At 45.8% G+C, this 13,527-nt stretch overlaps 1 pseudogene; it reads left to right on the top strand.

The window, feature by feature from the left end:
• Positions 1 to 10,829: 10,829 nt before the first annotated feature.
• On the top strand, positions 10,830 to 12,991 carry LOC123152971 (leucine-rich repeat receptor-like kinase protein CLV1B; annotated as a pseudogene).
• Positions 12,992 to 13,527: the final 536 nt, after the last annotated feature.

Raw genomic sequence — 13,527 nt, 5'->3', positions numbered from 1 at the left:
TTCAGGAGATATCTTCCTGCTTAACAGCATAGGATATTTCACGGAGCGATTCTGTCGATTCCTCGCCTTTTTGGCACAGTGTGTCCATCAAGTCAACATTTCATTTCAGAGCAACAGCATTTAGCATCTCATCCATTACACAATCAAGCTCACAAGTCCAATGCAAGTATGCTACATGAAGTCAGCGAATAATTTGCACGGTATAAATTCTTCCTTCTCAATTCCATTCTCAATCTTGTTTTGCACACTCAGTCAGTCAGTACAGGGTTCAGTCAATCGGGCCGGCATGACGAACGCAATAGATAAATAAGCACTGCATTTCTCACACTATGCCCACCAATCATGTCTGCTCTGTTGTGTCAAGGGACGTAGTACATCGGGTTGGGGAGCTTGAAGGAGCGGGCGCTCATGGAGTAGCCCAGCAGGTCGCTCCACTGGTCGCCGGAGTTGCCCAGGATCTTGTACCCCTCCGCCTCCATCTCCTTCCTCTTCTCCGACTTGTAGGCCGTCGCCGTTTTCTCCCGGTCAGCTGCTGCCCTGCACATCATCACAGAAGGCACGTTTCAGAATCCCATTACGCAGAAATGAGGAACACTAGTTGGCAAAACACTACAGTGCTCTGGATACAATTTTGTTTCCGGTACTAACTAAATTCATATCTGAAACGCATACTCGGCTAGAACAGAGTATTCAGTCCAACATAATGAAATATTTGGAACAGGGCGTAGATCAATGAAATTCCTAGAAACAAAGTTCCCCACCAAGGCAGGGTGAAAGTGATGTGCAATGGTATAAACAGCAGAAGAGGGGCGGCGAAGCAGCTGTGGGTACTAAAGTTCCCCACCAAGGAAGGTCTTGAAGCCGAGGTCGCGCACCTCCCTGTAGAGGCGGAGGCTGGAGGGATCGCCGGCGCCTCCCCCGTCTCCAGCCACCGGTCGAACTCCTCCTTCGGCGGCGACGGGAAAGGGAAAGGGGAAAAGCGACCGAGAGCGAGAGGATGGAACAGACGAGGAGGTCGGGAGGCGACCGGCGGGATAAATAGATAGAGGGTCGGGGCGTTCGGTTTGGGTGAAGGAAGGAAGGGGGAGCGGGGGCGAGGGATTCGAATCTGCGGTCCTCGCGGTGGGTTGCTTAGGGGCGGGGCCACTGGCGGATTGGGTCTGGGGGGGTTGTCGCTGCTGGCGCGCTCACAATCTATCTCTGGTCGACGCCGGCGGGCGGGGGCCACAACCTCTATGCTTCTGCGCGTGGCCTCACCAAGGTCGGTCCACAAGCCGGAGAGTCGGTTTTGTGGATAGGACCAAGCGCAAACCCAACGCGCGGAGGTTAAACATTCGGGCCCTCTTGTTTGGCCTCTTTTCTTCTACACAATGTGTTGTGGTGTCTCGAGGTTGCGTCCTGCCGTCCCAACTCAGCACAACCTAGTTGCAAAGTTAGGTGAGGTTTATGGGTGTCCAGACCTTCATCACGTAGACGTTCGGCACTCCAGACCCATCCAAGTTAGGGGGGGGGCATTTCGATCGTTCCACATTTGTTTCCGCATGAAAAGACCACCATTTCTCATATTCTTCACCACCATCATCCAGCCAAGTTTCTTCCTTTTTGCCGTTCGACATTGCGATGGAACCCGCCCTTCATTTGTCTTGCCGTGGTTGCTTCGGAGCGGACACACTGGTGCTTTCCAACGTTATGAACATCTACACCCAATTCCCCCAAATCCTCCTTAAACATCCGAACAACAGCCCAATCACTAACCAGACAAGAAACAGAAGGAAAAAAAAGGCGATCCAACCGAACCCCCACCCACTTTAGTAAACAGTCATACTCAAACCATATATGGGGAGGACCCAAGGGGCTCGCGGACGCACCCGGTCAGTCAGCCCGGTAGGACACTATCCACCCCGGACTACCTATCTATCCGCCAATCTGGACAATTTTAGGACAAAGTGAGAGACACGGCTTAGGGGCAGGGCCACTGGGAGGTGACATGTCGGTCGCGCATTGGGCTCACGGCGCAGGTGCGCTCCGGTGGTCTGGTCGGCATGACGCAGCCCTGGCGTGCGAAAAAGCATAATCTCCATCCATAAATAAACGAACAAAAATCCCATCGTACGTGACTGTCCACAAAAAAAAGCCAACATTCGATGCAATCACGTCATCTTTGTTCCAAAACAAAAAAAGCGCGACCTCGTATCTGGCGACCGTTCGCCAGCAACACATGGGATTTCATAGTCTCGAAGCTTTCATCATGAAAAATGTCATGTATCTTCGAGGCTTTCATCATGAAAAATGTGATGTCTCTTCAAAGAAACTGCCACCCACTTACAAATAAAAATGTCGTCAAAATCATTCGGAATGCCATGTGTTGCTGGCGAACAATCACCAGGTACATTACCGTCTTTTAAAAGAACACACTCGAGATAACTATTTACCCAAAACTATCACACTTGGTCTAGGGTAACGACTTGATACCATATTTGTGCGAGGACACAAAAAACCACAAATTCAGCGCCTAACCTGTGACACGGAGCACTAATGCTTGGATTTGGTCAAGAAAACGGCCAAACCGACAAGTAGGGCCCGCATGTCAGGATGACATGGCGTGCTTATGTGGACAATATGCTGAGTTGGATGAATGTCCCACCCGCCAATGACTCAAGTGTTTTTTTTCTTACTCTTTTCCTTCATGGGCATTTCAACAAACCGGCTGTGAGCGACCCTTGCTTCTTCCATGTCTCCGGCCGAGCTACACCGTGGCTGGTTCTTCTCCGTTGCCAAGCCCGTGAGCATAGCCAGGCAACACGTACACACGGTGGTCGGCGTTCGACGCCATCCTCGCTGGCTCTGTCGTGGAAGTCGAAGTGGCCACCTCCTTGGGCATCACGCCAGGGAGTCAATTGCAAGAAACCACCACATTTGTGGCTAGGTTTGCAGGAAACTACCAAGTCATTAATTTGTTGCAAAAAAACACCGTAAAATCTCTTAACCCATTGCAAAAAGCACTGAATAGCCGTTTAGCCTCGTTTGATCTCTTTTTCGATAGGTGGGCCCCGAAAACGTTGACGTGGCTTGACGGATAGGCAAACGGCGCCGTTAGGAACAAAACGGTCAAGACGCCGCGCCGGTCGGTCCTTGTCAGACAGTCCCCCCCCCCCTCGCGCCCCTGTCCTCTCTCTCGCCCCGCTCCCCTCTCCTCTCTCGTCCCGCTCCCCTCTCCTCTCTCATCCCGCTCCCCTCTCCTCTCTCGCCCTTGCTCGCCGCCGGTGATGGCCACCTCGCGTGGCGGTGATGATGGCGGTGGCGGTGGTGCTGGCGATGCATCTGGTGGCAGTGGTGCTCCTGCAGATCCAACAGAGGTTTGCAGCAGTTCAAACCCATCTCAGGCTCCGCCTCTTCCACAGCCGTCGTCGCCGTCTTACTGTGTTGAGTACGCGGCGGCGAGGGCATTCGCCAAGGCCGTGAAGGAAGATCCAGAGGGGAGCCATCACTACGCATCCTCCTTCGGCGGTGTCTCGTAAGTTTTCTCTTTCCGTACCCGGATTTGGTTTCTAGGGTTAGGGTTCTAGGGTTAGGGTTCTAAGTGTTTGTGATTCTAGTGTTATAGGATTATTGTTGTAGGTTGTTTATGTGGTCAGACATGTAAGTGAAGTGTTTATGTAGTTCTAGGGTTCTAAGTGTATGTAGTAGGCACCTAAACATTAACTGAAATTACTGATTGTTAAACTCAATTTGAACCTACTCAATTACATAAAATTACTGAATGTTAAACTCAATTTCAACCTACTCAATTATTGAATTTACAACTGAATATTTAAATGAAAATGTTACTGAATTTATAACTGAATCCTGTACTGAATTGTTAAGTGAACAAATTACTTTAACTGTATTTTGGACTGAAACTTTAACTGAAACTGTAATTTTAACTTAAACTGTATTTTTAACTGAAACTTTAGTTAAATCTTTAAGTGAAACATTAACTGAATTGTTTGTACTAACTGAATATATAACTGAATCTTTAACTTTTAACTGAATTTTTAACTGAAACTGTAATTTTAACTTAAACTGTATTTTTAACTGAAACTTTAGTTAAATCTTTAAGTGAAACATTAACTGAATTGTTTGTACTAACTGAATATATAACTGAATCTTTAACTTTTAACTGAATTTTTAACTGAAACTGTAATTTTAACTTAAACTGTATTTTTAACTGAAACTTTAGTTAAATCTTTAAGTGAAACATTAATTGAATTGTTTCTACTAACTGAATATATAACTGAATCTTTAACTTTTAACTGAATTTTTAACTGAAACTATATTTTTAACTGAATATTTAACTTTTAACTGAATTGTTTACTTGAACTGAATTGCTTTACTTGAACTGTAGATTGAATGATGAAGTGTGGGAAGTCAGATTCCATTTCCATGACAGAGATAATCTTGAAAGAAGCCTAAATGTGGATGATATCACATTTTACAATCTGATTGCACTAATAGAGCTTGAAGGTTATGGGATGACAGACTTTATGTATTATGTTAGAGATCCAGGTGTTGGGGTTTCAGGTATGGAAGAACTGACAGATGATGATAAGGTGGAGGAAATGTTGGATGACCTAGTTATCAAAGGTCAGAAGGTGGTGAACATAACAGTCATCAGAAGTGATGCTCCAAGACCTAGTGATTTGAACATTGGACCAGTTTGTGAGGAGCAGGTTCCATTATCTGAAATAGGTGTGCCAGTGGTGTATGAGATAGATACAGCAGGAGTACTGTTTCCTAGCCCAACAAAGCCACAACCAGTGCTAGTGCAGGTCATTAACACATAGGAGAGTTCATTTTTGAAGCAGAAGTGTGCACCAGTACCAGCATTTGCAATGGAGATTGGTGAAGAGAGGCAATGGAGATTTGCAACCAGAAGTCGCGAGGCCAACGCATCTATGTGGTAACTTGAGAGGGGTTGAGCGGGACGAGAGACGCGATGTTTTACCCAGGTTCGGCCCCTCACGGTGGAGGTAAAAGCCTATATCCTGCTTCATTGATATTGATGATGATGACCACGGTTACAAGAGTGCTCTATCTCGAGAGCTATTGTCTAAACCTAACTTGTCCAACTTGTGGAACTTGTGAATCTTGTCCCCTTTTGGGGAGCCCTGCCCCTTCTTATATATGTTGAAGGGGCGGTTTACATGTGGAGTCTTATTAGGATTACGACTAGTCTATCTCTAATACAAACTGGATACAAGTCCAGGTCTTAGCTCCTTGTAAGATAATGTTCCTCATGCCTTTCCTCTTAAACCGGCCCACCGTTAAACGTGAACCGGCCTTCTGGGCTTTGGGCCTTGTCATCCGTTGATCCCGCACGCCGGATCACCAGTGAGTCATAATGACCAGGTGGGTTGCTTGTAAACCGCCAGGTCAGGGCGGGTCGCTAGTAACTCGCCAAGTGTCAGCGGGGTCTTCAGATAAACCGCCAAGTCCGGCCGGGTTAACTTCCGGCCGGTTTACACCGCGGGGTATATCTCCGACATTAGCCCCCAAGTTTAGCTTGGATTTATTCATGGTAAACTTATGCTGCAAAATAAACACAAGAACAATTTTGACAGGTTATGCTCCAGGTTAAGAATTTTTGTAAACCGGTACCTGATCATCCTTAAGTCCTTGTTATTTCCTCCTTCTGGGAAATCTGAGTCAACAGACCAGCTTCATAATCAATTTGCCGACATTGGCTTGTCATCGAGAAACATTGTGAAGAATAACTCCTTCGACTCAGCTCCGCCGGTTTAAGAAATATGGGTCTGAAAATACTTATCTGATATTCAGCCGGTTTGAAGATGTAAAACTTGCCGGTTTAATATTACCAAAATGGCCAGTTTATAAATATTGATGGCGCCGGGTCATAATTGTTGTCGACACCGGGTCATGTAATTGATCTTCCTGATTTGCTCAAAACTGATAAAATGAAGATGTTCCTCCTTTATATGCATAATACCTGTAGCCCCCAAGTCTTAAGAGGAGAACATAGTGATAACTTAAGACTTGCTCCAATAAATGTTTCAACCTTGAAGAAATCCGGTTTGTTCATCTCAATCATATAAACTGAATACTCCATATATGTAGCCCCCAAGTGCTGGGTTGTCATGCTTGCAGCAACCTGGGACTTGTAATTGCTTATAAAAACTTCAATCAGTGTAACCCCCAAGGGCCGGGTCATTATGCAATAATGAGCAGGAACTTTATAAATATAATTATGTAGATGTTACCAGTGATGTGTAGCTCCCAAGGGCCGGCTTAGTAAGATAATACTGAACCGGAACTTGATATATACTTCAATGAAAATAACATCTTATAATGTAGCTTCCATCGTAGGGCTTGAACCCACGTCCACAAGGTTAAGAGCTTTGTACTTTACCAACTGAGCAATGGATCATTCAATATTATGGACGAAAACTTGTGTACCTTGAATTGTTGACGGGAGCAATTGATAGCTCCCAAGGGCCGGCTCATTATAATATGATGAGTCGGGTCTTCAATAAGACTAGTAAAAATGACTTTGTATTAGCCCCCAAGTGTCATGATGCATGCTTGCAGCGACATGAGACTTGCATGTAATCTCGATTTGAATAATGTAGCCCCCAAGTGCCGGGTTGTAAGCCTGCAGCGACTCGGGACTATTCCTTCCATTGTAGAATAAATCATATCCTTTGATAAAAGAGTAGACATTACGCTATAGCGACTTTGAAAACCTTAATAATAAAATCCAGCCATGTTGGCTATTCAAGATAATATAATCCGGTATGAAAACCTTATTCATTCAATATCATAATGAAATTTCAGCCAAGTTTGGCTATTTGAATAATATAACCCAATGATTTATAAGCGCATGATTCCAATGGCGCAATCCGAATATATATTGGCGACTTATTGTCCAAAGCCAGGCCGGTTTAATAAACACTGGATCATACTACCGGTTAATAAACACCGGTGATTTATAATCATGCTTTATTCAACCTGTTTCTGCATACAACAAGTTTAAAGTGTCCTGGCGGTTTACTGCTGGACGGGTCATAATGCCTAACATATAACCTGGGTTTATAACCAAGGCTGCATTTAGAATAATCAAATATGAAATATATCATACCTGTGACATTAAATCACATCGTTGGTTTTACCAACTTTTTGTAGTAAGGGTGATAACCCAAATCTTGAGTACTGATAACTCCTTCCATATTGTGCCGGTTTATGATAAAACCGTGCCGGGTTGTGATAAACACCGGATTAACCATATATAATACTGGTGACTTGTAGTCAAACCAGACCGGACTGATAGTCTCCGATTTATAATTTGATCGTGTACTGACAACTTGTAGTTGAAAGCCGAGCCGGGTTGATAAACATCGGTTTACTCCATAATAGGATGGTAACAGAAAATCAAACCGGGCAGATAGTCTCCGGATTAAAATTTGACCGCGTCCCGTCCATTTGTAATTGACAGTCGAACCGGTTTAAGAAATGTCGGTTTAAAACGCAACAAAAAAGAAAGAAATATCTATCAAAGAAAATTGTGAAGCAAAGGCAATGATAAAACAGTTTGCAAAAAGAGGCTTATTTGAGCTGATCAGATGGCGTTACCATGGTCCGACACGACCAAGCTCCCGATAGGTGTAGCTATGGTTCAAGTTAGCCAGGTCCCCAAATGAAACCGTGGCATTTATGCCGATCAAGTGGCATGGCAATGGTTCGGGTTCGACCAAGCCCCCAAGTGATTCTGTGGCCTTAGGCCGATCAAGAGGCATGACTGGTTCAGACGTGACCAAGTCCCCAAGTGATCTGGTGGCTCTCCCCCATCAAGAGGCGTGACTATGGTTCAGACGTAACCACAAGTCCCCAAGTGATGCTGTGGCTTTACGCCTATCAAAAGGTGTTGCTATGGTTCGGATACGACCAAGCCCCCAAGTGATCAATAATATGATAAGCCAATAAGGCAGGATATCCATGTTTGAACCGCGCATCGTGGCAGCAGGTCCTCTTCGGCAATTTTTAACCTTTGCAAGAGATAAATTCTTCTTTGAACCGGGATCTTGAACCGGATATTGAGAGCTTCAAAGCTTTGTGGGAGACATCTTTCCCTTGAACCAGATTTTAAACCGGAATCCTTTTCTGATGACCCGAAACTTCTTCATTGAGCCGGGATTTTGTAACTGTCATATACTTTTTAATCCGGAAATCTTCTGACAACACGATGTGAATCCGGGACCGGGTTATCTTTCCCTCCAACGTATTGGGGTTCTTGACTTCACTAAAAACCGGCAACGTTTGCTAAGTCATATCATTGTAGCCCCCAAGTCTCAAGGTGACTCGAGGAGTTGGCTTGAGATTCTCCATATTTGACCGTGATAGAAACCGGCATAACTTGTATATCATTGGTGTTGATAGTACAATGTGAATCCACAGAAGGTCGAGGTGACTGCGGCGGGTTTGTAAATGATCTCGTATGAGCCGTGTCAGCAACTCAGCCAATGGTTCCTTCAACTGGTGATTTAAAGTTAACCAAACTGTAGTGGCGGCGATTTGTGCGCCTGCCCATTGAACCGTCCAGTGCAGACGGTGGCTGAATGATAATTTGCCTTCAATTTATTGAAAGAAATCCAGACTACGCAAGTAGTGACTTGCTCATATTCAATAAACAGCTCATGCAGACAGGTGCGGTCCGGTATGTTGATGTAGACCGGGCTGTTAGAGACGGACAGCAAAGATGACCGCAGCATCAGAGGTAGTTCCGACAGATGAGTCGGCCGCGGTACAGTAAGCCGGTGCGGACGGAGAAAATCAGCACCAATATCGTAAACCGTCACGGACGGGGTGAGTTAACCGCGGGCGCGGTTCCGGCAAGCTGATGTAAACCGGACCACCGGGACAGTAACTTGCGCACGTTCATTCACCGGGTGGTTGATACAGACGAAACGCCGGTGCAGAGCATTGCTAGCGCGTGCTACGTGCCCGTAATATAACTCCTCATTTGTAATGAACAATTGCCCTGCGTCAAAAAATATCACATGCCAAAGTAATTGTTTCTTGGCAAAAATAATATGCGCTAATAAAATAGACCTTAGATGTACACCTGATTCATGCACACGACGGATGATCCGTATTCAATGTTCGTGAATAATCTCCAGTAGATTCAACAGCAATTTAGCCACCCCCTTGAGACCGCGGCAGCTCACATCGATGGCTCAGAATAAGGCCAGCCAAAGGTGGCTTAGCACAAGGTCCAGTGGCGACGGCTCGGAGATGATGGCTTAAAGCCTGACCGTGGCGGAGCCCGGAATCGGGCGGCTTAAAGATGAACACGGCAGCTCTGTAGTTGGAATCCGGTTCATCGGCTAGGCGGAGTCGCGGTCGCAGCAGCGATGCCCGGTGACGGTTTGGAGCGAACCAAGCGTGGCTTGGCGTTGACTCACCATTGGGGAGGCGGCAGGACCCGGTTCAAGGCCGCGCCGATTTACGGTGGCTCGGGGGGATTCGGCGGCTTTGATTGAAACGATGACGGAAGCGGAGTCCAGCAGGTTGAGGCCGAGCGGAAGGCAGGGGCCACAACGAGGCGGAGACGGCAGGGCCTTCACGTCCTTCTCTGACTCCCGCTCCCTTTTGTTTTCTTTTTTCCAGATCGGGGATACCCATAGCTGCACACTTGGTAGTATTGCCAGGTGGACGAAACACTTTGATGTAGTAAAAATCTGCACCGCACGTGATCGGAAATAGTACTACTTGAGTTGATATGCTTGAGCAGGATCGGCCTCCGTCCTTTGTGTGATGACGTGGATTAACTTCTTGTGCGCGTTACGGTACGTACACGAGGGTGGCAGCTAGCTGATCGATGAGTAGCCCACAGACACCTATCTTTCTCGGAACTTTAATCCTGTGACCCTGTGGAAAAGCAGTGGAACAGATTAGGCCGTGGCCTTGGATGACTCTCGTCGGTCTCGTACGATCGCCGCAAAAGGCAGAGCTCCTGCTATTTTCGTCAAAAAAGAAAAGATCTCTTTAAAAACTCAACACCGCGGGTATATCCCCGACACCCTAATTATTTGCAAAACGCACCGCAGATTCGGTAAACTTGTTGCAAATAGCACTGACTGAGGTGGTCTGGCCCGTTTGATCACTTTCTGACAAGTGGGGTCAGATTGTAAGAGCAAAAATTTTTACACACACACCCCTTGATCTAAACAGAAAAGCAATCAGCCCGCCCACCCCTCGGGCAGAGGCGCGCTGGGCGTCGGGTTCATTGGCCTCCGCCGTGCTGCTTGGCTGGCGACGCTGGAGCGACGCGCTGGCGGAGGCGGGGCGGAGGTGTTGGCGAGCACGGACGCGGTGGAGGAGGCGTTGGCGGCCACAGCGAAGACGCGATGGCGCAGAGGCTGCGGAGGTCGGCGGTGGAGCTCCAACATGATTTTGCCCTTCAAAGAACTGTTGCCTCTGGAACAAGATACTTGCTGTACATGCCTACACAAGGAGAAGTGTCTATTCAAAATCTGATGATGCAGTCTTTGAACCCACCCGAGGAATCTGATGATGACACTTGGTTTTAAGGTAACAACATTTCTCATCTAATCCATTACAATCGAGCTCACAAGTCCAATTTATGCATGCTACATGAAGTTAGTAAATCTTTGTACAGTATAGATTCTTCCATCTCAATATCATTTTCAATTTTGTTTCACACAGTCAGTACACGGTCAATCAAGCCAGCGTGAAATATTCACCAAATGAATGAACACCGCGTTTCTCCACAAGTTGTCTCCCGTAGCTTAATAGTTCAAATAAGACTAGCAGAAATGGCAAATTCGCACCTTGTTCACAGTACCATCCTCCACAAGCTATCTCTAGTCCTCCTCATTTGCTCGCTCCTCGGGTACAACTGTGAAGCCATGAGCAGGAAGGCTGAAAAGGAAGCACTTCTAAGCCTTGAGAATTACTGGGGCAAACCGCTGATGATCAGCTGGAGCTACAACATGGACGCAGACCACTGTAAGTGGGATGGCGTCAGTTGCACCCGGGAGGGCTTTGTTACACGTATTTCACTCAGTAACTACAATCTTGCCAAGCCAATTCCGTCAGAAATTTTCTTTTTCAAGAACCTTACACACATCGACCTTTCTTTCAACAACATTCCAGGTTCTTTCCCTATGGTTCTTTTCAGTTGCTCAAGCCTTGAGTTTCTAGACCTCTCATACAATTCTTTTGTTCGTAGTCTCCCACTAAATATTCATGCACTATCAAAAACGATTGCGTACCTTAACCTTGAATCGAATAGTTTATCCAGTAGTATTCCAAGTTCAATCTGCCAGCTTTCATCCTACAAGTTCTGAAACTATCTTCCAATCCCTTTGCTTCACACAGAATCAATCCACATTTTGGAAATTTGACAAACCTAGAAGAGTTGTCAATGAGTAATATGAGCATAGTTGGTGAAATTCCAGACACTTTATCCAAGCTGACCCAATTTAGAATATTCAATTTGTCTTCTAACACGTTGAACGGGACAATACCTAGTGAGATTTGGAGAATGCAGAATATGGAGGTCCTCGATCTACACAGTAACTCTCTATCAGGTCGCATACCAGGCGATTGCTGTAAGCTCGAGAATCTGTCCCTCCTTTTATTAGACGACAATCATCTCTCCGGCCCAATACCAGAAAACCTTGTACAGTTTACAATTTCCCTTCATCTTCCTCAATCTCTCTAGTAACCAACTCACAGGCAAGATTCCATCTCCTTTCGAGATGGGAAGATTTCAATGGAGCTTTCTTTCCAATCCCAGCTTATGTTCCTCCAACCACTTTGGAAACCTTCCTCCATGCACCAGATTGCACTTGAAGATGCTTGTAATTATTCTCCTCGTCTTTGGTTCAGCCATTCTCATATGCACAAGGCTGATTGGTTTAACTAAGATCAAGGCATTTTTCTCAAAGGAAAAGGACGACGCCCCATCTCCACAGTGGAAACTGACGGCCTTCCAAGCTATTGATTATGACATTCAAGACATCCTTTGCAACCTCATTGATACAAACCTTGTTGGCAGCGGTGGCTCAGGAAAGGTATATAAGATCTGCCTTGGTAACAGAAACGGCGGGGTTATAGCTGTCAAGCAAATATGGTCTAGTAGTGGTGAACTGGAACATGATGTGCTGGAAAAGCAGTTTCAAGCTGAGATTGAGATTCTTGGATCCATCCGACACGCCAATATCGTAAAGTTGCTTGGCTTCATATCAAGCTCTGAATCGAAGCTCCTCATATACGAATACATGGAACATGGTAGCCTGTATGAATGGCTGCATCAGAAAGATGACCCTACTAGTACAACTAGACGGTTGTTGAACTGGCCGATAAGAATGTCAATAGCAATCGATGCAGCAAGAGGGCTGTGTTACATGCACCACAGTTGCTCTCCTGCTATAGCACACCGTGATGTGAAGTCAGCAACATCCTACTGGGTCCTCAGTTCAAAGCAAAGATTGCGGACTTTGGCCTAGCTCGCTCTCTACTTAAAGCTGGCGAGCCAGAGTCTGTCTCGGCTGTGGTTGGGTCCTTCGGATACATAGCTCCAGGTAACAACTTCAGTTATTTTGAACTCTGTATTATAAGTTTATAACTGTGTGAACAACTACTTACATCTTTTATTTTCTAGAGTTTCGGAAGCTCGAGAAAAATGAACGAGAAAGTTGATGTGTACAGCTTTGGGGTTGTTCTCTTGGAGCTGGTAACAGGGAGGCGTGCAAATGGTGGGGGCGGGTACGAGAATTTGGCGCAATGGGCATGGAGGCAATTTCATCAAGATGAGAGCATCCAATTGACAAATGTGATTGATGCAGACATACGAGATCCAGCCTACTCGCGTGAGGTACAACTGGTGTTCAAGCTAGGGCTAATTTGCACGGGCACAAACCCATCATCACGGCCGTCCATGAAGCAGGTGCTGCAGGTCCTGCAACGCTGAAAACACACGGTGATGCAGTTCCATGAAGCAGGTTCCTGCAGGTCCTGCAACGCTGAAAAACACACCATGATGCAGTTCGTAATAAGCCATCTGAACCAGAAGGTCGTCAAAAGTTTCAGAGACACGCCGTGCTGTTATTCTTACTAGATATAATTTTCTTTTCCATGAAACTGAAGCACGGCGACACACACAATGTTTTTTCTACAAGCAATAAGATTCAGCATCTGTTTTTTTTATTGTGCAATGTCAGCGTGTTGTCTGGCCATTGATCCTGTTTAATTTGAGGTTCAGTTTAAAGTCAAGGACTAAACAGAGTATCAGTATAAACATCTGACTTTGGCAACACTTTTGGTAACCTTGCGTGTCATGGTAGCTCCAGCGAGTTTCGATCTTGTCACGCTGTCGTTCTAATCTAGGCTTTCCCTTCAAAACATAAACATCAATCTCCCTTTTGGGGGGAATTCATTCTGAACTTTGTGTTGGGTGCTGTTACTTTCTGTAGACAGAAAAAAAGGTGTCTTTCTGTGTTGGATGCA

The sequence above is a fragment of the Triticum aestivum genome, chromosome 7A, assembly GCF_018294505.1.
Source record: "Triticum aestivum cultivar Chinese Spring chromosome 7A, IWGSC CS RefSeq v2.1, whole genome shotgun sequence".
Taxonomy (NCBI): Eukaryota; Viridiplantae; Streptophyta; class Magnoliopsida; order Poales; family Poaceae; genus Triticum; species Triticum aestivum.
The sequence above is the reverse complement of the archived record's forward strand: the minus strand, read 5'-3'. Positions and strand labels throughout refer to the sequence as shown.